General features: G+C 45.1%; 1 long non-coding RNA gene across 1 annotated transcript; it reads left to right on the top strand.

Moving 5' to 3' along the window:
* The first annotated feature begins 1,225 nt into the window (after window positions 1–1,225).
* Window positions 1,226–2,718, top strand: LOC120664701. Its single transcript, XR_005670992.1, has 2 exons — window positions 1,226–1,868; window positions 2,361–2,718. It is a non-coding gene; the product is annotated as an uncharacterized LOC120664701 (long non-coding RNA).
* Window positions 2,719–23,854: the final 21,136 nt, after the last annotated feature.

Here is a 23,854-nt window from a genome sequence, read left to right as displayed (position 1 = left end):
GGAGAAACTGACTCGTTGAGTGTTTTGGTGCATACGAAAGTGTTGGCGCCGATTCGGAGTCAATACACGAAACTAGAATGCGGCGAACAGCGGCATACCTTGCAGCGCCGCGGTACCAACCGGTCAGACCGGTATGGTGGATCGGTCAGACCGGTATGGTGGATCGGTCAGATTGGTCTCGTCGGGGCAGTTCGACGAGGATCCAACGAACGCCCGCCCGGGGGAGATCTGTCGGAGCAGGCACATCTTGGGTTGCCCTAGACTTGGCAGGCCAGCTAGGACGTCCTCAACCGTCATGAAAACGAAGGAAGAACAACATGTCGTGGTTGGAAAAGCTAGCGTAAAGATAAAGGGTAAAGACGATGAAAGATAAATATATTTTATAGATTCGATTGGTTTGGATTCCTCAAACGGCCGTGACCCTTTATATTTATAGATTTATAGGGTGGAGTAGACTTGACCCGCAAGAAATCCTATTACAAGATTTGAATCTATGAAAAGTACAAATTGTACTCGGACTCTGCTTGGACCGGTTAGACCCACCGATCAGATCGGTCGGTCATGCTAGACCAGTTATAGACGCTTCGACCGGTCAGACTGCTCGAGCGCACCGGTCAGACCAGTCTCTGCCAATTTTGGTTGTTAACATATGCCCCCCTGTTTTTTGGCAAAGCTTGCGTGGCAAAGAGCACTCCTCTAGACCAAAATTGTCTAAGGCCGGTGATCAATAATATATTGTTGACGACCAAAATTGGCAGCAACTTGAACAGACCGGTCTGACCGCTGACCGGTATGTCCAGAAAGTCTGACCGGTCTAGGTATCTGTAGACGGTCTACCACGACCGGTGGGTCTGACCGGTCTGATCGGTCAAGAAAAAGTCCGAGTACAACTTGTGTCTTCATAGATTTAGCTCTTGTAATAGGGTTTCTTGCGGGACAAGTCGACTCCACCCTATAAATATAAAGGGTCACGGCCGATTGAGAAAACAACACAATCAAATCTGTCAAATACATTTATTTTTTATTGTCTTTACATTTTATCTTGGCACCATATCCTATGGAAACCAGGATCCTTGTGCAAACTTTGGAAACCCCCAACAGAGGCCACTGGATCCCCATCCGAAGGCACCGATCGGAGCTGGGGATTTTTTCAGTTAGGCGCCCGCCCCTCAACCCAACCTGGCCTGCGATTTTCGTAAAACCCCCCTCCGAGTGTAACCCCACGCGCCGTTAGCTCCCGTTCCGTCTCCCTCCGCCCCGTCCCGCGGATCGCTCCTGGGCGCCGCCATTGGAGCTCCAGGCGCGCCGCAATTCGAGTGCCTGCCCTAGGCGCCGCCGGCCTCGGACAAGCTCCAGCAGCGCCGCCCCTCCGTCCGTCTCCGTCTGGGCCTCGCACAGGGCATGGCGCTTCGTCTCCCCCAGACGCCGCCACCGCCTAGGGTTTCCTCTGCCGCCCTCCACCGCCTCCCTCGGGTCGCCGCCTCCCAAGGGCCGCCGCCGCCATGGACCACCTCCTCGGGTCGCCGCCGCCCTCCACCGCCTCCCTCGGGTCGCCGCCACCCTCCGTCGCCTGGGTCGGCAGCCCCCTCGCCGCCTCTGTGATGCTATTGGTATTTCCACTGTAAATGTTGATGACCAGGTTTATTTCCACAAAATTCCTGATGAAGTTCTGGAGAATTTGGTAAGTCTGAGAGCTGCAACAGTTGATCCACTATTCTGTTCTTCCATAGTTGCATACTGAATTTTACATGGTAAGATGAAAGTGGAAGATGTGCAGCTATCAATGGATGATCTTCAGATGATCTTGAGATGAAAGTGTTGTCCAGCTAGTGAGGCACAAATGGGTGTGTAGAATATTGTATTTCTTGGTATGAAAAGTAACCCCCTTTTTCTTTAGATGGCACATTGTATGTGTTTTTTCTGACAATCAGAATTCTCTGTGTCTTATCATGTGATTTCTTTGTTTAATCATTCTGCAATGACATGGCCACATTCATTTCACTTTACACCATACACTTAAACGAGGTGGAAATGCCAAATGAATAGGATAGCCATATTTTCCTGTGCTAATTTATGTACATCAGCAAATATTATAAGCATGCAAAAAGTTCTGGAATTCTCTGTTGACTGGATTGTGATGTTATTTCAACCATATGACCTATAGCTCGATGGAGTGAACAGTATTACAATTTCTCCTATAGGGTATTCAAATGAACATTCAGGAGTCAGTTCGCAAACAAATAGTACAAGAGCTCAAAATAAACCAGGCAACGCAAAGCCCTCATATAGTTCTGTGCCATCAATCTTTTTACCACAATGCTGTAATATATCTTGTTCCTGACGATCGGAACTTTGTGCAGGTTGGTACAATTGACAGTGTAATGGGGCTACCTCACCGAGAAGCTGATCAAGGAATCCCTTTCAGAGCAATAGCTACAACCCTCCGGACTGAAACTGACTGGTGATGCAGAAAGCATATTGTCTCGCGTTCCCATGGAAGAATAACAAGTCGAAGCTTTGATTGAAGGCTCCAGCAATTGTTTAGATTGAATTGTGTTCAGTCCATTTGTACAAAAAAAAATTGATGAGCTTCAATTGTGTTATGTCATTTGAAATGATTTAGCTTGAATTGTACTCTATCATCTGAAAATATGTAATGGGATTGTGTTATGTCATTTGATAATGAGATTGACTCAAGTGCAAAACAGATTCTTGCTTGTTGTTGTTGTTGTTGTTTTGTTTTATGGGAATAGTGATTCCATTAACTGAACGGCATGAAATGCATCCATCGCACAAGGTATACCTCCAGCACCAGCATGTATGACAGCTCCCTCTGCATCTCTAATGACAAAACCCCAGCCGCCACAACTTGTTTCAGCAATATATGAACCATCGATGTTAATTTTCAGAGTGTCTCCCACTGGTTTGCACCAGCGTTTGGGAGTGCTATTAAGTGCTCCTTGCTTCATATTTTCAGAAATTCATCACACTGGACCACAATGTCGTTTGGGATCAGCTCTGAAACTGATCGCCTCCTCTCCCCTTCCCGGACCCGATTTCTTTCTAGCCACCACTGCCATAGTAATGTAACTACTCTCAACTGCATATGCTCATCCATCTCCCAAATAAAGGACAAGAACATCCTGATATGTTGTGACAGTTTGAGTGAATTTAGATACAGGGACATAATGACTGTTTAAAAACATTATGCATAATTCTCATCATGAGGGGGGAGACAATATAACAGGATGCTAATTGGCTAACATAATTTGAGTTTTGTCCTGTCATGTCAAAGGACACAGTACCAACCAAACTATATGAACAATAGAAAAAGAACAGCTGTATATTGGTGTCCAACAGTACCATCCACCTAGCACCAATAAGCTTACAGCAGATTCAAATATCTGCCAACCACATTGTTTGGGCAATTGCGCGCATCATGATCAACTACTTGCTTACATTTCCTACACTTGCGTTTCTTCTTACCCTTACTTCCACTTCCGGTCTTAGGCTCCTTGCTCTTCCTAATTCTTTTGGATCTCCCTTTCGACCTGATATCGTTTGGTGGATGTATATCGACTTCAGTTGGAATTTACCCAGGAAAGATTCATATTCATCCTGTTTATCAACTCTCGTAGCAGGCGTGATCTTCTGGAGAGGTTCTACTAGGTTCGATAAACTCGAATATAAAAAGCCCATCCCATGTTCAGAGTTCTTGGCCATTTGGATAAGGTCTTCAAACTTGTTGCGCGATTATGAAATCTTTTTCCGCATTGCCACCTCCCTAGGATCCTTTGGCTTTTCATCCAGTAGGTTACCTTCATGATCATAAAATAGTTCCCTGTAAAATTGAAGAGGTCATTAAGACTGATAGTATAAAATAGAAAAGGGGCTGTACAGAAGGAAACAAAACAACCAAAGGAAAGAAACATACAGTACACACCTTTTACATCTTGTCTCCCATCTCTTCAAAATATAACTCGATGGTACCTCATTTTTGCTTCTCGGCGCGAAGCACTTGTATGATATGCCGACACGGGATGCCATAGGACTCATATAATTTACAGGAGCACCTACCAAACATGTTTGTCTTGTTCATCTGAACAACTCGCTCTTTTCCAGATAGGCTACTGATGGTGAAACATTTTATATCTTCACACTCTTCAATACCTTGAACAATGCAATGGTCTCTTGCAACTATGATTTGTTCTTGAAATTTACTAAAAACTTCATGTGTATATATCACACTACATTGCTTCTCCATGGGCCATGGTGTCATCATTTTAGGAGTGGTGTGAAGACTTACATTGTCGGCTTTCAACTCCTCTGGGCGCTGGCACTCCAAAGCTGTGTCAAACCTTAGCCAGAACTCAACAAAGCTCAACTTCCTATGAATGAAACGGTTAAAAAAGGAATTTGCACTCTCCGATCGTGATCTTGTCCTAAGCATTCCTGCTAGAGGTATGTCCAAAAAGTATATCGGAATCCATGATTCGCGAATTTGAAACCTAGAGGAAAACCAATCATTCTCCATTAGTCCATAATCTGTTATGATAGAATTCCATTGTGACACAAATTCATATAAATTCTCGGTCCCCCCAAACACACATGTTTAGCCTTTCCCAAAATTGTTCATCATCTCTTATAGAGGGCCCGACCTTCTCAGGTACCTTTTCCATGATATGCCACATGCAAAGTCTATGAGCTGTATATAGTAGAATCTGAGGAATAGCAGCCTTCATGCTCGCATCTTCATCTGTTGTGATTAGATGAGGTGCTACTCCACCCATAGCCATAAGAAATGTCTCAAACAACCATACATATGACTCAATCTTTTCATCTGCTAAGAATGTTTCCCCAAGGAAAACACTTTGCAAGTGATGGTTGACTCCAGTAAATGGCACAAATTTCATGTTATAATGGTTGGTGGTATATGTCGCATCTACCGAAACCACATCCCCAAAAAGACTATAGTTTTTCCTGCATACAGCATCTGCCCAAAATACACGAAAAAAGTCATCCTTTATCATCCACCATAAACTCATAAAAGAAGGTAGGATTTACTTCCTTCTTTCGCTCAAGTTGTGCCACAAATATTTGTGCATCTGCATCCTTGATTTTGATTCGGAGGTCACGATAATAGTTTTGTAAATCCCTCTTTGTGCATTTGACATTCTCAAAACCACCCTCACTGACATGGAGAAGTCGATATGCTTGTGAGGTGCCAATGCTAGCCTTATGGCAATTGAACAATGTACTCTTAGCCTTCTCACTGACTCTCCGGTTGGATCTTAGCAAATGCCTTTTATCTGGCGACACGAACCCATGGCTGTGCTCCTCAACCATTGAAACAATTCTATACTTCTTGTCAATGCCAAGCTTGACAACAATATGTACCTGACATCCACATCTGGTTTACATCACATTATGTGTCTTTCTTTTTTTTCCCAGATTCATCACTTGCATTTGTTACGTTATCCTTTCTATACACTTCCCTTGAACAATAATACCTCTTGATTAATATTTCGTCATTTCCCTTCTTGTGCTGACCAACACGAACTGAGAAACCAACTTCATGTGCATACGACTTGTAGAATTCCTCCACATCTTTCAGTGTATCAAAGATCATTCCAATTTTTGGCTTCAAATGTTCTTTGAGATTTGTGTTGCTTGTGTCACTCGTACAAGAGACATACGGAAGTGTAAAATTGTATGAGCTTATAACAAAATCACTCGCTGCCTGGCAATTGTTCTAAGTTATTAAGGAAATAGTAGATGAACTTACTGTTGCACTCAAATTTTGTGGTGTGCTCGGACGTTCAGGGTGGGATTCAACTCCGACGTCGATGGTGATGCCAGCATGACCATCCACTGCATGCATGCAGCCACGTTAGCAGTGATCAGATTGATTTTGATCAAAGAAAGTAATGTCGACATGAATGGCTGCCACTACCAACGCCGAAGTTCGCGTCGCGGAAGGCCACCGTCTCCACGGCGGACGGCAGCTCCATAGCGGCCAGCAGCTCCATGGCGGACGGGCGGTTTTGAAACACGGGAGCGACAACACTGTTGGAGTTGGTGCTCATTCGCGATGCTGCATCTCCCAACTCCATGTCGTTGCGGGCGGGCGCCGGCTCCATGGCGGACGGCAGGACCATGATCTCGTACCCGAGGAAGGTGGCGATGGAGGAGTCGCGGTGCCCAGAACGTCAATGGCGGCGGCGCTGCAAGAAACGAGACATGAGCTGGATCGATCGGAGTATGTGCATGCAGATACGATCGTTTCTAACACAAGAAATTGAATTGAAGGATCACTCACTCGTCACGTACTAGGATCATGGCCTTGATGGCTTCGTTGTCAAACGGGACTCCACCGCCGGCGCCGGCGCCGGCGTGCTCCTCTGCTTCATTCACATTCAGCAGGGGCGCCCAGAACCAGATCGTTTGGCTCTGCGCCTAGGGCATAGCCACGTTCCGTGACTCCGCCGCCCTTCTCGCCCCGGACAACGGTTTGTTCTTCCTGGCCACGCCTTGATGAGTCGTGCCGCTGGAGCTCCAGGTCGGCGGCGCCTAGGGCAGGAAGCGGCGGCCTGGGCCTCGTCGATCGGAGCGGCAGGAATCGCGATTCGCGTGACGATCGACAGCGACGGAACGGAAGGCTAACAGCGTGTGGGACGGGGTTACGGATGGAGGGGTTTTTTGAGAAAATCAAATGCCAGGTGGGGTTGAGGGCGGGCGCCTAACTGAAAAAATCCCCAGCTCCGATCGGTGCTCTCAGATGGGGATCCAGGGGCCTCTGTTGGGGTTTCCAAAGTTTGCACAAGGACCCTAGTTTCCTTACGCTAGCTTTTCCAACCTCGACATGTTGTTATTCCTTCGTCTTCATGACATTTGAGCACGTCCTAGCTGGCCTGCCAAGCCTAGGGCAACCCAAGGTGTGCCTGCCCCGACGAGATCGGTCTCTGCCAATTTTGATTGTCAACATATGCCCCCCTATTCTTTGGCAAAGCTTGCGTGCCAAAGAACACTCCTCTGGACCAAAATTGTCTAAGGGAGATGATCAATAATACATTGGCTATTTTTTGTGCTAAGGGCGATAAAAAAATTATCGGTCATGTCTTGCTTTACTTCAAGTTGATGATGAAACAATTTGCTTTGGCCTCCAAACTTTCTTCATGGCTACTGGCTTTATTGGCTCGACCTCCACTTGTTGCTCCATTGATTCTTGCTTGCGCAAACGTTGCAACCTTTTCTTTTGAGTGTGAGATAAGTGTCGGTGTTTACCGCCAAGCCTGCTCAGGGATACCCTTAGTAGTAAGATTTATAGGTAGGGATCGACTGCTCTGGAACTCGATGGTGCAAGGAACACAAAGATTTAGACAGGTTCGGGCCGCGAGTTGCGTAATACCCTACGTCCTATGTGGTTTTTTGTATTGCTTTTGGTGTTGATGTTGTTTCGAGGGAGTCCCTGCCCAACCTTATATATCCGGGGGGACAGGGTTACATGGAAAGTTCTAGCCGAGTACAGTTGGAACCCTACTACAACACAATTGGGTAGTTTCCTTTGTACTGCAGCTAGTTCTACGCCTATTCGGGTAGTTACAAAAGAGGTAAGGTACATCCATGAGCTATCCCTTACTCTAGAACATTCTATGTCTATAAGCAGTCCCGCTGTCCCGGGTCTGACAAGCCCCCGAGCTCTTCGTAGCCGAGTCCTGCAGGTGTCGAGTACTTGGCTGGGCGTCTTCGAGTACTTCAAGTAGTCAGAACATCCTTCTGGTTGCTTCTGGTCCTTCCTTTAGATACGTCGAGTAGTCCTCCAAGTACTTCGGGTTGCTTCGAGGCTGTGAGGTGCTCAAGCCCCAAAATCTTGATCATATATGGTGCGCGAAGTACTTGCGCTCCATATGGAGTAGCCCCTGAGCCTTAGGTTGAATCGCAGAATTAGGCTGAGGGTCACTTCAGTCTTTTTTCTTCATTATTTTCCAAAAAAATTGAAAATAAATCTCTGATGCACATATCCCGCAGCCCCCGAGCCTTAAATCAAAATCCCTTATACTGCGGGTAGCCCCCGAGCAAAGATTTGGAATTAAGGATTTAAGACGTGGCATCAGATTTTATTCTTCAGAATATTTGCAGGATTCATCAGATCCGGTATCCGAAAAGACCTCTTTTTCGGATAAAAAATCTCAGAAAAATGATACGATTGGATACGCCACACTAATTGCACCCAAAATAACTTCAGAAATAAAACACGGGATGTACTGCTCTTTACTGTATACTCACGTGGGATTTTACTATATGGAGAATCTGCATTATTGCGTCCTTGAATGCGTCCGTGAATACTGCCACTGTGGTGTCACGGGTTGTTCTCTAGTAAAGTCTCTTGTGGCTATAAAAGGTGGGAGAGAGGCCTTTGCCAGAAGCACTAACGTTCAGAAAGCATGGCTTGCATTTGGTGTTCTTGCTCTCGCCCTCCTGAGATTTGTGTAGTTCTTTCCAACAAAAAATGCTAGAATAGAACTTGCGAGGGACAAGAGAAGTCCCTACTACCTCATCCTGCAACCACAATGCTCTCATTGGATCCATTTTGGACATCATGTCCTTGCATATTCCAATGAGGCAGGTTTGGGGTCGATGGACTGAGTCTTCTTGTGTCACATCCTTAGGGTTGCCTGTCTCTGGGTGCCCAAGAACTGACATCTCTGGTAAGGAGACTTAATCTTATCACAACGTATTCAGGGAGAAGGAGAAATTTCTCCTCAAGATGCTACAAGAGATCTTGCGAGGCGATTACTGTAATATGCCTCCAAACTGTTAAAATTTTTCTCCCAGAATACGAGTATCATTATTCCCTTGATGGGAATAACATGTTTATACTTTGTTATGGCCTCGGGCCGATCTAACTGCAGCAGGCGTCGACTAGAAGCTCCAAGAGATCCAGACGTTGTGCATGCAGGTCCGAGTCATTGTAAATCTAGTTAGAAAAAGTACTCGAGTTGTAATATCGAGTAGTTGTACTGTGTCGAGTACTTTCCTTTATCCTGGATTGTAATCCCAGTAAAGTCAAGTAGTGTTGATGCAAAATTAACACACTGGAATCTGAGGGCACCGTTCGCCAAGCCTCAGAATGCAGACCAAGCGTGCCAGTCAATTTGACCTGTAAATTGACAAGAAAATAATAAACCATCAAATTCAAGAGTGTATCGGCTGGATTTCCGAATCACTCTTATGCGGGGTATCGGCAAGGCTCTGCGGATACAGAAGGCGACAAAAGATCGTGTAAGATGAGCGTATGATAAAAGCGATCCACTACGGATCGGCAATGAGCTGCCAATGCCGATGAGCAACCAGATGGCTAGATCTAAAAGCCGACACGTGCCAGGTAAAGATGTACAAACCCACGAATGTATGGATCTGGACAAGGCTAAGCTTATGATTCAATCTAATCGGCTTTACAAGGTTTAACGTGATAAACAAGGAGCTTACAGCCGATTAAACAGATCACTAAGCAGCTTAGATAAATTCGATAAATTTTGAATAGATCTGAACGAAGCGACAGTGATGCGCCCGGAAGCTAAAGCTCAGATTTACTCGGTAAACAAAAACTTACCAGCAAACCAAGTCGCTCGAATGTGAGACATCCTTGATCAGCTTGAAAGAGCTCACGGAAAGAAAAAAGATGGCGAAGCCGTCGACGAGAAAGTAAATTGCAAGTAGAGTAAAGTTTTGTTTGTTGGATGTGTATCAATCCGTTACAATAGCCGGGGGTTCATATTTATACCCCACGCTAACACAATCCTGCCCGATCACGGCAAAACATGATCTATTCTAGGGAATAAAAACTACTTCTAAAAATAAGATAATTCTTGCCAAACCAAAGCCAAAATATCTGGTCAACTTCTTCCTCTTTGGTCAGCAAGATTTTTGACCGTGGCACACGATCACCCCTCTAAATCCATCGATCGTACGCGCGCAGAACCTTTTCTCCTTTGCAACATTTATCCTTGACACGTGCCAAAATTTGGTGTCAACACATGCCCCCCAATTTCGGAGTGAAAATGTTCTTTTTAGTTTGAAATTGACCCTCGTCATGATTACGCTGCCGAACGGTCTTTTCACTTACTGCAGCTTCGCTTCCCGTGCGGGTGGCGAGTGAAAATCTCTTCTTTGCCCTCAACCCTTCATCTTGTCGTTCGCACAACGGGAATCTGCCGATTCACCTTCCGTCTTTTTACCCATGCACCCCTCGATTAGACCCAAGAGTAAAGGCTATGCTGGGGCACGCAACCGATTCACCTTCCCTAACTTGGGCTATAAATCGCCCCATCGGCACTGTAGTCTCCTCATCGGCCAAAGCTGTCCTTGCCTTCTCCTTCTTCCAGCCCAAAACCCTAGCCTCCTATCCTTCTTCAAAACAAATGGCCAACAACAAGTGCATCGGCGAGGGCTCCTCCGACGCTCCTCCGCCGCTCCGTCCCCGTCTGGGGTAAGAGATCGTCTTCTTCTCTGTCAATGTTGCATTTCCTGATCTGCTTTTGACCATATGCTCTTTTTTGTAGGTACGCTGCCATGGAGCTCCCCCCAACTTCCGGATCCTGGACGCGGGTACCCAGGACTACATCCGCGACCTCCTCCGCCAGCTCAACGAGGCCCACAGCGACCTCGATCGGGCACGAACGGGCCAAGTCATCGTTCGCGGCCAACTCACCAGCGCCGACACCAAGGCCGCAAGTAAGTTCTGGAATCATGCCTTCCTCAGTGATCTTCCCAAATCTTTCATTCTAATCTCTCCTTTCTTAGAACTGGAGGCACAGGTCCAGACCCTCCTGGACGCTGCCCGAGTCGCCATCGACTCGGTGAACGCGATGGGGAACACCGTCGCCGCGCGCCTCCAGAACATTCCAGCCTGCGTCACGGAGGTCGCCGAGCACGGGGCTCACGAGGGCATCGCCAAAGCCATCGCTGTCATCTCCTTCATGTCCGGGGCGGACTTCCAGCAGTGGGCACCGATCTTCCCCGAGCCAGGGCTGCGGCGAGAAGCTTTCGAAGAGCACGTCGATGACCTCTATCACCCTGCTGATGCCGTCGCCGGTGACGTCAGCGCGGAGGGGGTCATCAGCAACCTCTTCGGGGAAGAGTCAGATTAGGTTGTAGTATGTAACAGCCTAACTGGCTCTTTGTAAATATAATCAATGAACTGGCTCCCCTCGTTGGCTTCCATCTTCCGTCGTGTTCCGTACTGATTTTTGTCTTGCAACTGCGCCGAATAAATCAACACCTTCTTGCAATTCAAAATCAAACAGAAAACCAAGTCAAACCCAAACCATATATTTTTGGATCAGTCTTTTTGATCTAAGGGCGATATATGTCATATCGGCCACGAAAACACCCGAACGCAACATGATACGATCAAGTTTTTCCTTTATTTTTGCACTAAAGGCGATACACTTTCCGTGTTGGCCATTCTGAATTCAACCGATCTTTTCACGTAATCGGCTATGCGTCTACCCAAACACTTGGGTAATATTTCTTCAAATATTTGCCATTAAGTGCGCTGAAAAATTCTTCTCCTTCCAGAGTCTCCAAAATATATGTGTTCCCCAGAACACATCTGCTAATCTTGTACGGTCCTTCCCATGTTGGAGACCATTTGCCGAACTTGGGATCTTTAGTTCCTATCGGCTGGACTAGCTTCCAAACCAAGTCTCCTTGGTCAAAAGATTTGGCCTTGACCTTCTTGTCATACCATCGGCCAATTCTAGCTTTATTAGCCTCGATGCTGATGAGAGCATTCAGCCGATGTTTAGCTAAGTCTTCCAACTCATCCTTCATTAATGCAGTATAATCATCGGCTGTCAACTGATCTTGAAACGTAACCCGTCTGGAACCAAACCTAGTTTTCCAAGGCAGTACAACTTCATGTCCATAGACTAGCTGATACGGAGACACTTTAGTGGCCCCATGGCAAGACATCTTGTAGGCCCACAAAGCTTCATTATTAGTTGTATGCCACCTCTTTGGCTGTTCCTCAATTTTCCTCTTAATCAACTTGATGATTCCTTTATTGGAAGCTTCTGCCTGACCATTGGCTTGAGCATAGTATGGAGAAGAATTTAACAATGTAATTCTCATACTTGCAGCAAACTCTCCAAACTCCTCTGAAATAAACATACTGCCTTGATCGGTCGTAATAGTTTGCGGAGTGCCAAACCAATAAATAATATGTTCCTTCACAAATTCAATCATCTCCTTGGATGTTACTGTCTTCAGAGGAATCGCTTCAACCCACTTGGTGAAGTAATCTGTCGCTTCCAGTATGAACTTGTGATTCTTGTTGGATGGTGGATAAATCTGTCCAATCAAATCAATTCCTCATCCTCTAAATGGCCACGGCTTAATGATGGGATTCATAGCCGATGCCGGTGCTCTCTGCATATTTCCAAATTTATGACACCTTTGACAACTCTTGTAATAAGTGAAGCAATCTTCTAGCATGGTTGGCCAAAAGTATCCATTCCTTCTAATCACCCACTTCATTTTGTATGCCGATTGATGCGAGCCGCAGACACCCTCATGTATTTCTCCCATTAAAAATTTTGGCTTCTTCTTTGTCGAGGCATCTAAGTAAAACTCCATCAATTGTCCGATAATATAGTTCTGCTTCAAGCAATACATATTTAGTCACTTGAAATCTGATCCTTCGGCTTACTTTCTTGGAGGGATCTTCCAAATACTCCACAATTTCTTTCCTCCAATCATCAGTAGGCAATTCCAAAGTCATCACACCTTCAATCGGCCGATAACCAGAAGCATGCTGTGCCATCCGATTGGCATCTTCATTGTAGAGTTTGGGTACATGTTCGATGGTCACTTTCTTGAATTCTTTCAATAATCGACAGCATTCCTCATGATAAATCCGTAAAATATCATCTTTGCATTCATATATGCCGATCAACTGATTAACCACCAGCATGGAATCCCCAAATATCTCAACTGCATCAGCTCCAATCTCTTGTAACAGCCGAATCCCATTAAGCAAGGCCTGGTATTCAGCCTGATTATTTGTAGCAGTAGCTTCTATTGAAAAAGACAACTCAAAAGTTGCCCCCCGAGGCGACACCAAGACAATGACAATGCCAGATCCAACTCCACGTGATGAACCATCAAAGAATAATGTCCATGGAACTAGATCGACAACTCCCAATTCCGGCCCACAATGTTGAACAACAAAATCGGCCATGACTTGCCCTTTAACTGCTTTAGCCGATTCATATCTCAAATCAAACTCAGACAAGGCCAGAATCCATTTTCCAATTCTCCCACTCAGAATCGGCAAAGAGAGCATGTATTTGATAACATCATCTTTACTTACCACAACACACTCAGCCAATAATAGATAATGTCTAAGCTTGGTACAAGAAAAGTATAAGCAAAGAGATAATCTTTCAATAGGAGAATACCTGATTTCAGCATCCAAGAGTCTTCTACTGATGAAATAAATCACGCGCTCTTTTCCTTCAAACTCTTGAATAAGGGCCTATCCGATAGCACGCTCATCAGCCGATATATATAACTTAAACAGCTTGTGCTTTTGTGGTGGAACCAACACAGGGTGCGATGTTAGATATTGCTTGATTTCATCCAACGCCTTTTGCTGCGCTCCTCCCCACACAAATTCCTGACCGGCCTTCAACTTCAATAAAGGACTGAACGGCTGTATCCTACCGGATAGATTAGCAATAAACCTCCGAATAAAATTAATCGTGCCGATCAATGATTGAAGTTCAAGTTTCGTTTCTGGAGCCACTACTTTGTTAATGGCTGCAATAGTTTTCTGACTAATCTCGATTCCTCTTTCATGTACCATGAACCCAAGGAACTGACCAGCCGACACACTAAATGCACACTTGTTAGGATTCATCTTTAATCCATGTCTTCTGGTACATTCCAAAGCTTTACGTAGGTCGGCTAAATGCTCTTGATACCCTTTGGACTTCACCAAAACATCATCGATATAAATTTCAACAATCTTGTCGATGATTTCGTGGAAGATATAATTCATGGCTCTTTGGTATGTTGCTCTAGTGTTCTTCAAACCAAAAGTCATGACAATCCATTCAAACAAACCAACATATCCTGGACATCTGAATGCAGTTTTATGAATATTTTCCTCAGCCATGAATATCTGATTGTATCCAGCATTCCCATCCATGAAGCTGATCACCTTATGCCCTGCAGAATCATCCACCAACATATCAGCAACTGGCATTGGATAACCATCCATCGGCGTAGCTTTGTTGAGATCTCTGAAGTCAATGCATACACATAGCTTCCCATTCTTCTTATACACAGGAACCACATTGGATATCCATTCAGCATATCTGCATTGCCTGATAAACTTTGCTTCTATCAACTTTGTGATCTCGGCCTTTATATCTGGTAAAATCTTAGGATTGCACCGTCTTGACCCTTGCTGATGTGGATGATATCCAGGTTTGATAGGCAAATGGTGTTCAACAATAGACCGATCCAAACCTGGCATTTCATAATACTCCCAAGCAAAACAATCCTTGTATTCTTTTAACAGCTTTACCAACTCTTGTTTATACTCAAGATCTAACTTAGCACTAATAAACATCGGCCTTGGCCTATCTCCATATCCAATGTCTACTTACTCCAATGCATCGGCCGACGTGAACCCATGCCCCAACTTCCTCTCATTTTCTAGGAACTCATCCATTAGGAACGGTTGGGAGAACCGACTGCTTGGATCGGTAGAAGCATGGAGGTTACATTAACAGATGTGGCCGATGATTCTGATTGCTGTCCTCCATCGGCCTTTGGCTTGACACGCAAAACTTCAGGTCTGACTCCCCTCCTAGGAGCCTCTCTTCTTTCCTCTTCTTCCAGGGCCTCTGTCTGTCGCAGTCTTTGAACCCGTCTCTTCTGTGACCTGGTCAATCCTCCTGGACACCATCGAGTCCGATCAACGTTGTCATGAATAGGCACTCTTTCTGGATCTCTGCGGTGTGGGTACTCATCAGGAATATGAGCAGCAGCAGCTTGTTCAACTCGCTCATCGGCAGAAATCCTTCCTCCTGCAGGATTATGCAGCATGGTCCTGCCCCCCAGCCAATCATGTATAGAGATGCGTCTATCATTGCTCCTCTCTCTAATGATCGGCCCTCGAGGCTTCTGGTCGAAACGTGGCTTCTTGAATGACCGGTTTTCACGATAGAAGCTGTTGCACTCTGGACAATTATCCACTGTCAGCAGAGTCAACCCTTCTTCCCAATAGTACACAAAGAAAGGACACTTCCAATGTCTCTCACATCATCTAGTAGATTCTTCCCGGTACTGTCTTCTCTCTTGATCACGCTGGAATTTGTTCAACAGCATCTGAGACGTGACCTTCTTCTTAGGCGCCACCGATTCTTCTCTCTGTTGTGGCCCTTTGCCTTTAGCATCATCGGCCATAATCTGTGCTTTGGGGTCAACAGCACCAGACTCCTTTGCCGATTGTGATGTGAGCATCTTGGTTTGTAAAGCATTACCCTTCTTTCCAACATCTACCATATTTGCTGGAAACGGATGCCCATCAATCTTCATTGGCTTTTTAGGTGTCTCAAACTTGAGCATACCTTGCTCTATAGCCGATTGTATCTGCTGACGGAATACCTTGCACTCATTGGTATCATGAGATGTCGCATTGTGCCACTTGCAATACTTGATATTTTTCAATTCCTGATCTGTCGGGATCTTATGATATGGCTTCAACTTAATTTGTCCCTCTGACAGCAACAGGTCAAAGATCTTGTCAGCTTTGGTAATATCAAACACATACTTCTCGGGTTCTTTGTTACTAAAAGGACATGAGATCAGCTTCTTACTGTTCTGAACCCATTCAGCCGATCCCACCATTTGATCATCATCTGAATCAGAAGAATCTGAGCAGTCAACGAAGTTAACCTTTTTCTAGAAGTTGCTCCTCTTCTGTTCATATGGTCTTGCCTCCCCTGTCATCCTGTTAGCCATCTGACTGATGCTGTAGAACTCCTGAGAAGCGTACTTCTCCTTGATGTGTGGTAGGAGTCTTTGGAAGGCAACCTCTGCAAGCTGTTGATCAGACAGAACCAGACTAAAGCACCGGTTCTTGACATCTCTGAACCTCTGGATGAAAGTAGCGACCGATTCATTGTTTCTTTGCCTCAGGTTGGTCAAATTGGTCAACTTCATCTCCTCCACACCAGAGTAGAAGAACTAGTGGAACTGTTTCTCTAGATCGGCCCAGTATATGATGGAATTGGCTGGTAATGTAGTGAACCCTGTGAAGGCCGATCCAGACAAGGATATGGAAAACAAACGCACTTTTAATGCGTCGTGTTGAGCTGCCTCTCCACACTGCACAATGAATCTGTTGATATGTTCCACTGTGGGGACTTCCCCCTACCAGAAAACATGGTGAAATTTGGAAGCTTGTATTTGTGGGGCAATGGTAATTGATCATAAGCTGCTGGATATGGAGTTCTGTACATCAGATTCTGCTGCTTTGGCTTCAAACCAAACTGATCTCTCATAACCTCAGCAATCTTGGATGTCCAATCGATCTGTTGACCACCAGCTGATGCTACCTGTGGTGCTGATGGAATCAACGGCAAAGTTGCCGATGCTGGTTGGACGCTTTGTGAGGTCATCAGCTGAGTAGCCGATGCGGTCTGTGTAGCTTGCTGAGGAGGTTGATTAGATGGTGATTGGTACAGCACCATCTCATTGCTTGGACTGCTCTGTGTTGCCCCCTGACCAGACTGACAGCGTGCAAAGCTAGGTACATTAGGCACATCCACATGGCGCAACATACCTGTGGCAGAACCGCCTAAATTATCCCGGCTCAAGTGCGCAGGCCATCACCATAAAGGCAACATTAGCTTAAACGCACTTCAAACAGAACAATTCTTGGTCTGTCGGGTAACGTCCCGATACAACCACCGATTCTCGGATCGAACAAGCATACCCCGCACGAAGGCGAGTCCAGAGATATTACAACCATAATTTTACAACACAGGCATAGTAATGATTACAAACCAGTGAAAACCATTATTTACAGAGCCAACTTAAGTAAAACAGTTATACAAACCATAACTTAAGTTCAGAGTTTAAAACAACGAAAAAAATAAAACATGACGGCTACAACACGTCGCAAAAGGACACCAGGCTAGCTCAAGCATGGTATCACTCGTCATAGTTATTGCCGGTCGCAGACGTATCCCACTCTATGGACCAGCCAGGAGGCAACGAGCAAGGGTAGGTTAAGCTAGCGATCTGATTCTCAAAACTCATACCTGAAAAAGGGTTTCAACAGCAAGGCTGAGTATTCTAAAACTCAGCAAGACTTAACCGTCAACGGGTATAAGTATTCCACTTTAGCTAGACTATGCAAGGTTTTGTGAGGCTCTGGTTTTCATTTTGCTGAAAAGTAATAAAGAGTATGTCCTTACTTTCAAGTTTTAGCTTTCAAGATTCTAGTTGATTAACCATTCTATGTCAGCAACTACTATTCAATCATGGTAGAAAACTAAGCAAACATCAAGATTGATAAATAATATTGTTGCTCTTATTACTCTGTGTGGCAAAGAGATCAAGCAGTCTCATTTCATCGTGAGAGGCGGACGATTCTGAATCGAAATTCAACCTTGCAAGGATAACCTAGCACACACGTCTGGAACACCGTCGGGTCATTCCCAAACAACCGTTGACCTTTCTTTCCGGCTTGTGGATAGGAACACTCTCCCCGACTACAGGGCTCCAAGGTCCACCCTTCTACAAGGTCCACCCTTGTCCCTTGAAGTCGCAGTGTTGCGCAACATAAAAATAAAACCTATCCCTAAGAGAGAGTGTCAGGTATATCCACTCCCCGGTCCAATCGGCTACTAGGCTTGCCGCGTACCATATTGACGGCATGTGGCTAGTACTTTCAAAGACTTAACCAACGCTACCACACACCGCGACCTTAGCAAGTTCATCAACATAGACGGGGTCTCACATGAAGTTATGATATCGATCACAACCCCGTCCGTCGTCCTTATATTGTTAACAGAAAGTAAACAGGCAATTCCTATAAAGCTCGCGAGTGACAGGCAATCACTCGACTTTTACCGGTTCTATAAGCTTAGCAAGTAGTCGAACTCAAGTCTAGTGTTCAGTACATAGGTTCCTAGGATCATGCATCTAGGGTTTCAATTCAAATCCTAAGAACTATAAATGCACAAGTAGGTAATACAGTAAATGATATTAATTTGAAATATAGGTTATGTCCGGGGCTTGCCTTCTTGGTAGTTGCTAACTATTTCAGCTCTAGGCTCTTCCGAACTTTGGTTCGGGGCTTCAGTTAGTTCAGCAGTATTTACTTGAGCTTCAAGATCACCTCCGTCAGACTCCGGGATCAGCTCGTACGTCCCGTCCAATAAGGCAGTCGTGTCTACATGTAATGCAAGAACAGTATTATAAACACACATGGGCAATCGTTTATAGAGTAGTTAAATACCAAATTTAACTACACAAGGCATCATGATCAACAGCACAAGCAAGTTATACTAACTTCATAAAATGAGTGGTGGTTGATTCCTATAGCAAATAATTCCATGTTTGTTAATAAATAACTAACTCAAGGCAAAAATAGCAATAAATTTAGAAAAAATTACCCTAAACAGAACATGAACATACTAAGCTACCCTGAAAAAATCATGCCAAGACATGTAGCCAATTAATCACAATAATTCTTTCATTCAGATAACACCTAGATCAATCTTGAATTATACAGGTCAAAATAGAGAAAAGTAGAAGCTCAAAATTTAACAGCAGGTCAACACAGAAATAAAATAGCAACAGTGAATTTTTCATGATTTTATCTATAAAGAAATAAATACGAGAAAATAAACAAAACAGACAACAGATTAGCAAGATTTATTTTTTTAGCCCCTGATCTAGCCATGAACTGAAGCTCAAACTTCCTGGACAAGCTAAGATACTCCAGATGAACACTCAGGAATAAATTCAGGATTTATCAAGAACATAAACTATTTATCATAAATAAAGTCTATTAAACAAGGATTAAATCAAATAAATAGCTACACAAGAGAACTGATCATGAAATTTTTATAAAAAAACAAGTGTTACAAGAGTGAACTACCATAAAAGTTTCACTTCAATACATGGCTTTATACAGTATTTAAGAAAAAGATGAAAACAACTAACATTTATACACTAGAAACACAAATCAATTTCTACCGCAAAAACTTGCAACTAAAGCCTAATATATTATGGTTGTACTGCATAGAGCTCTTCAAGAGGATTCCAAAACATCAAGATTTGCTATTTTACGAATTTTCTACGAATTGATATCGAATTTCAAAGTTCACTGAAAAACATTACAAAGCAGTCCCTAAGGCACTATTCATCTGAGTCTAGGCCTATTCAAATAACCCCCCGGGTTCTCTGGAATTTCAAACCCGAGGTCCCTGGGCCGGGTCAGAGGGGGAGCGCGGGTTTGACCGGCGGTTTCCCGGCGAGGGGCTCACCGGCGGCGAGGGTCGAGGGGTGCGTGAGCTTCACGGGTTCACGGCGCACCTCTAGGTGGTCTAGGGTTGTGGGGAGGGGCTCGGAGGCAGCGGCTCGACGGAGCAGGGCGGCTTGGCGGCGGAGGCAAGCGACGGCGAGGTAGCTCCGGCGAGGATTGGGCGATGGGAAGCGGTCTGGGAGCTGCGCGAGGTCGAGGCGCGGCTAAAGGTGGGTGCTATTGGGGTGGAGCGGGCTTGTGGTGGGGGCTATTGGGGTGGAGCGGGCTTGTGGTGGCGGCTCCGCGGCGGGGTGAGCTCGCCGGGGTTCGGGTGGTGCGGCGGTGGCGTTCCGAGGCGGGGGAGCGAGGGGAGAGCAAAAGGGCGGTAGGAATTGGTTTCTGGGGTATTTGTAGGGCTCGGGCGCTCGCTAGACGAGGACGGCGGCTGCTGCAGCTGGCTCTCCACCGCGACGGCGAGGTGGCGGCCGTCGGGGCGGTTCTGGAAGCGGCGGGGCGCGTGGCACGGCCGGGGAGCTCCAGCGCGAGGCAACAGGCGGGGGAGGAGCTCCGGGGCGACGCGTGGGTGACAGCGCGAGGCGAAGTAATGGCCGGGAAAGCTTTCCCCGGCGCCGGCGGGGGCGCTGTCGGTGGGCGGCGGCGCAAAACAGAGCAAGGGGGTGGAGGTGGAAGACAAGGGTAGTTTTGCAATTTCCAAAAATTCCAGGGACCCCACTGTAAAACAGCGATAACTTTTAAACCAAAGCTCAAATGGAAAAGTGCCCAACATGAAAGTTGTTCAACTTTTCAAGATCTACAACTTTGATGTTGTGCAAAAATTTATTTGACCAAATATTCAAGAGCTAAAATTAAAATCATTGAAGGGATTTTGAATTCTAGGAAATTTGTCTTTTTCAAAGCAAATTCACTTCAAACATAGACTTAAAAGTAAATTTTGCTGCCATGCATTAAATGCACTAAAATTTTGCAAAAACACCCTCCATAAAAGCTATATTCAGAAATAACTAAAGAAAGGACCTTGCATAAAATCATAATTACACATATAACCTTTCATAATTACAAAAATATCCTTTTTAAGTAACTCAAGAACATGATGCCTAGCAAACATACACAATTACTGTGCAGACACCTATTTAATTACTGGTCAGACACCCGGGGTGTTACAATATCAGTCGCAAGATCTTGGAAAACCCATGTGACTCCGTTGGCATGAGGGAGTCTGTTTGCCAAAACTTCTATTGGAGACTTGGGTTGCAACATCATCGCCAGATACTGTTGTTGAGGTGTCGGACATGGGGCCGACACATGGCTTGGACTTGCTGGCGAAGGCACTGATGCAGGAGTAACCGCTGGTTGTGACGCTGGTACGGTATCTTGAGGCTGAGTCGGCTGTGGAGCCGACGCATTTTCTTGCTGGTTCATCGGCTGAGAAGCCGATGTACTTGGCTGCTTTGATGGAGATGGAATCATGAATTCCGGAGGCATACCAAGTCCAGTAGTTGGATTCCAACCAACTGGGTATCCTGACATGAAGTTCCCCTGTGCATACGTAGCCATCAGCGTAGAATTGATGTACACTGGAGGAATCTTAATTGTCGCTACAGTGCTAATTGGCTGTACATCTAAGACTTTCCCTTCTGCCTAAGCTTGGGGGTTAATCTGTGGTGTTCCAGTAGCCGATCCAACAGGAGAGAAGACCATCTGACTACCTTGATAATAAGCTGGTCCCATAAAGCCAAGTGTCCCTCTATCTTGTAGTGTCTTGAGCATAGCGTTGTGGACGTGGTTGGCCATGATTGGAGCATGATTCGCGAAAGCATGTCCAATCGCCTGATTCATCTGATGAATCATCCAGTCCTCCTTCTGTGACTCTTCATGTGATACAAAAGTGGGAAAATTGAATTTCTTGATTACCTCTCCACTTCTGTTGGTGCTGAAGTATAAAAGGCACCGTTGCTCAAAAGCATCTATAAGTGCTTTAAGTTCTGCCTTGTGTTCTTCCTTCAACTTCTCTTTATCGATCGGGATCTGATTATTTCCAGATACCTCTGCCTTCTCTGACATCTTGATGTTTCGGGTTCCACCGGGCATGCCAAAAGATGTGTTGACGCAAAATCAACACACTAAAATCTGAGGGCACCATTCGCCAAGCCTCAGAATGCAGACCAAGCGTACCAGTCAATTTGACCTGTAAATTGACAAAGAAACAATAAACCGTCAAATTCAAGAGTGTATCAGCTGGATTTCCGAATCACTCTTATGCGGGGTATCGGCAAGACTCTGCCGATACAGAAGGTGACAAAAGATCGTGTAAGATGAGCGTATGATAAAAGCGATCCACTACAGATCGGCAATGAGCTCCCGATGCCGATGAGCAACCAGACGGCTAGATCTAAAAGCCGACACGTGCCAGATAACAATGTACAAACCCACGAATATATGGATCTGGACAAGGCTAAGCTTATGATTCAATCTAATCGGCTTTACAAGGTTTAACATGATAAACAAGGAGCTTACAGCCGATTAAACAGATCACTAAGTCGGGTAGTTTGTGAATTAATCTAAATGAGAAAACAGCGATGCGCCCAGAGATCAAAGCTTAGATAAATTCGATAAATTTTGAATAGATCTGAACGAAGCGACAGCGATGCGCCCGAAAGCTAAAGCTTAGATTTACTTGGTAAACGAAAACTTACCAGCAAACCAAGTCGCTAGAATGTGAGACGTCCTTGATCAGCTTGAAAGAGCTCGCAGAAAGAAAAAAGATGGCGAAGCCGTCGATGAGAAAGTAAATTGCAAGTAGAGTAAAGTTTTGTTTGTTGGATGTGTATCAATCTGTTACAATGGCCGGAGGTTCATATTTATACCCCACGCTAACACAATCCTGGTCGATCACGGCAAAACATGATCTATTCTAGGGAATAAAAACTACTTCTCAAAATAAGATAATTCTTGCCAAACCGAAGCCAAAATATATGGTCAACTTCTTCCTCTTCGGTCAGCAAGATTTTTGACCGTGGCACACGATCACCCCTCTAAATCCATCGATCGTACGGCGCAGAACCTTTTCTCCTTTGCAACATTTTTCCTTGACACATGCCAAAATTTGGTGTCAACAAGTAGTTGACAAGGAATGTGAGTATTTTCTATTTCCAGAATGTAATCTTAGAAAAAAGGAATGTCTCAAAAAATCCCATATTTTGCACGATTGGCAACGATCTGTTGGCCTTTTGAGTGTTTTTACCATGTTGCCACCACCATTATAAAATAAAATGGTAACTAGGTTTTTACCTCATCTGCCGCCATTCGCTTTTACTGTTTAGATCTGTTCTTGCTTTCAAGCCCCCAGATCTAAATCTTCCTGCTCTCTCTTGCTCCCCAATCCGCCTAGGATTTAGCTAGTGTATGCACATGAAGCGCTCCATTGATTTCCGGATGGCCCCCAAGAAGTCGAGCAAGGGCAAGGGTGCGGCTGCGGAGCCAACCCGTGAATCAGGATGGATTGGAAGTAAGTGCTCTGAATTTGACCTAGAAACTTTAGTTTATGCTGGTCTTTTGGCACACAAATCCGTCATCCCATGGCGTCCTGCCTTGGATGAGGATCGTCCGTATGAGAATACGGGCGAAATCGTTTCTTTTGTTCCTTATTTGGAACGGAGATTGGGGTTTCTTTATTCATTTTTCTTCTCTGGGCTCTTGCGCTACTACAGGATCCAGCTTCATCACTTGACCTCCAATTTCTTTGTTCACATTTCCATCTTCGTGTATTTGTGCGAAGCTTTTCTGGGCATCGAGCCCCATTTTGAACTCTTTCGATTCCTTTTCCACTTAAAACCGCAGCCAGATTTCTACGTTTTAGATGTAGTAGGACGTGCGGGTCTTCAACTTAGATAGAGAAAAGATAGAGTTTATATCCCTTATAGTCTTAGTAGTAAAGTAATCGACTGGAAACCCAAGTGGTTCTATGTCGAGAATCAAAGGGAGAACTTTCCAGCGATTACTCCCGGCCCTCCGATTCAATGGCCTGAGTGGAACAAGAAACCAGTCGACGAGAGTCAACATTCGGAGTTACTCGCACGGATTGCCGATCTTAGGCAAAAGAATGTGACTGGAGAAGCAGTCATGTTCGACTGGATGAAAAGAAGGATCCAGCCACTGCAGGCTCGGGAAACGCTAGGTTTCCGGTATCAGGGAATAACTGACTCATCAAGGTACTCGGAGGAAGAGATCTCGGATGAGGAAGTGTTTAGTCGAGTACAGCGACTACTAAGGGATGTAAAG

The sequence above is a fragment of the Panicum virgatum genome, chromosome 3N (assembly GCF_016808335.1).
Source record: "Panicum virgatum strain AP13 chromosome 3N, P.virgatum_v5, whole genome shotgun sequence".
In the NCBI taxonomy this organism is placed as follows: domain Eukaryota; kingdom Viridiplantae; phylum Streptophyta; class Magnoliopsida; order Poales; family Poaceae; genus Panicum; species Panicum virgatum.
Note: the sequence above shows the minus strand (reverse complement) of the source record. Positions and strands in the feature narration are given on the sequence as shown.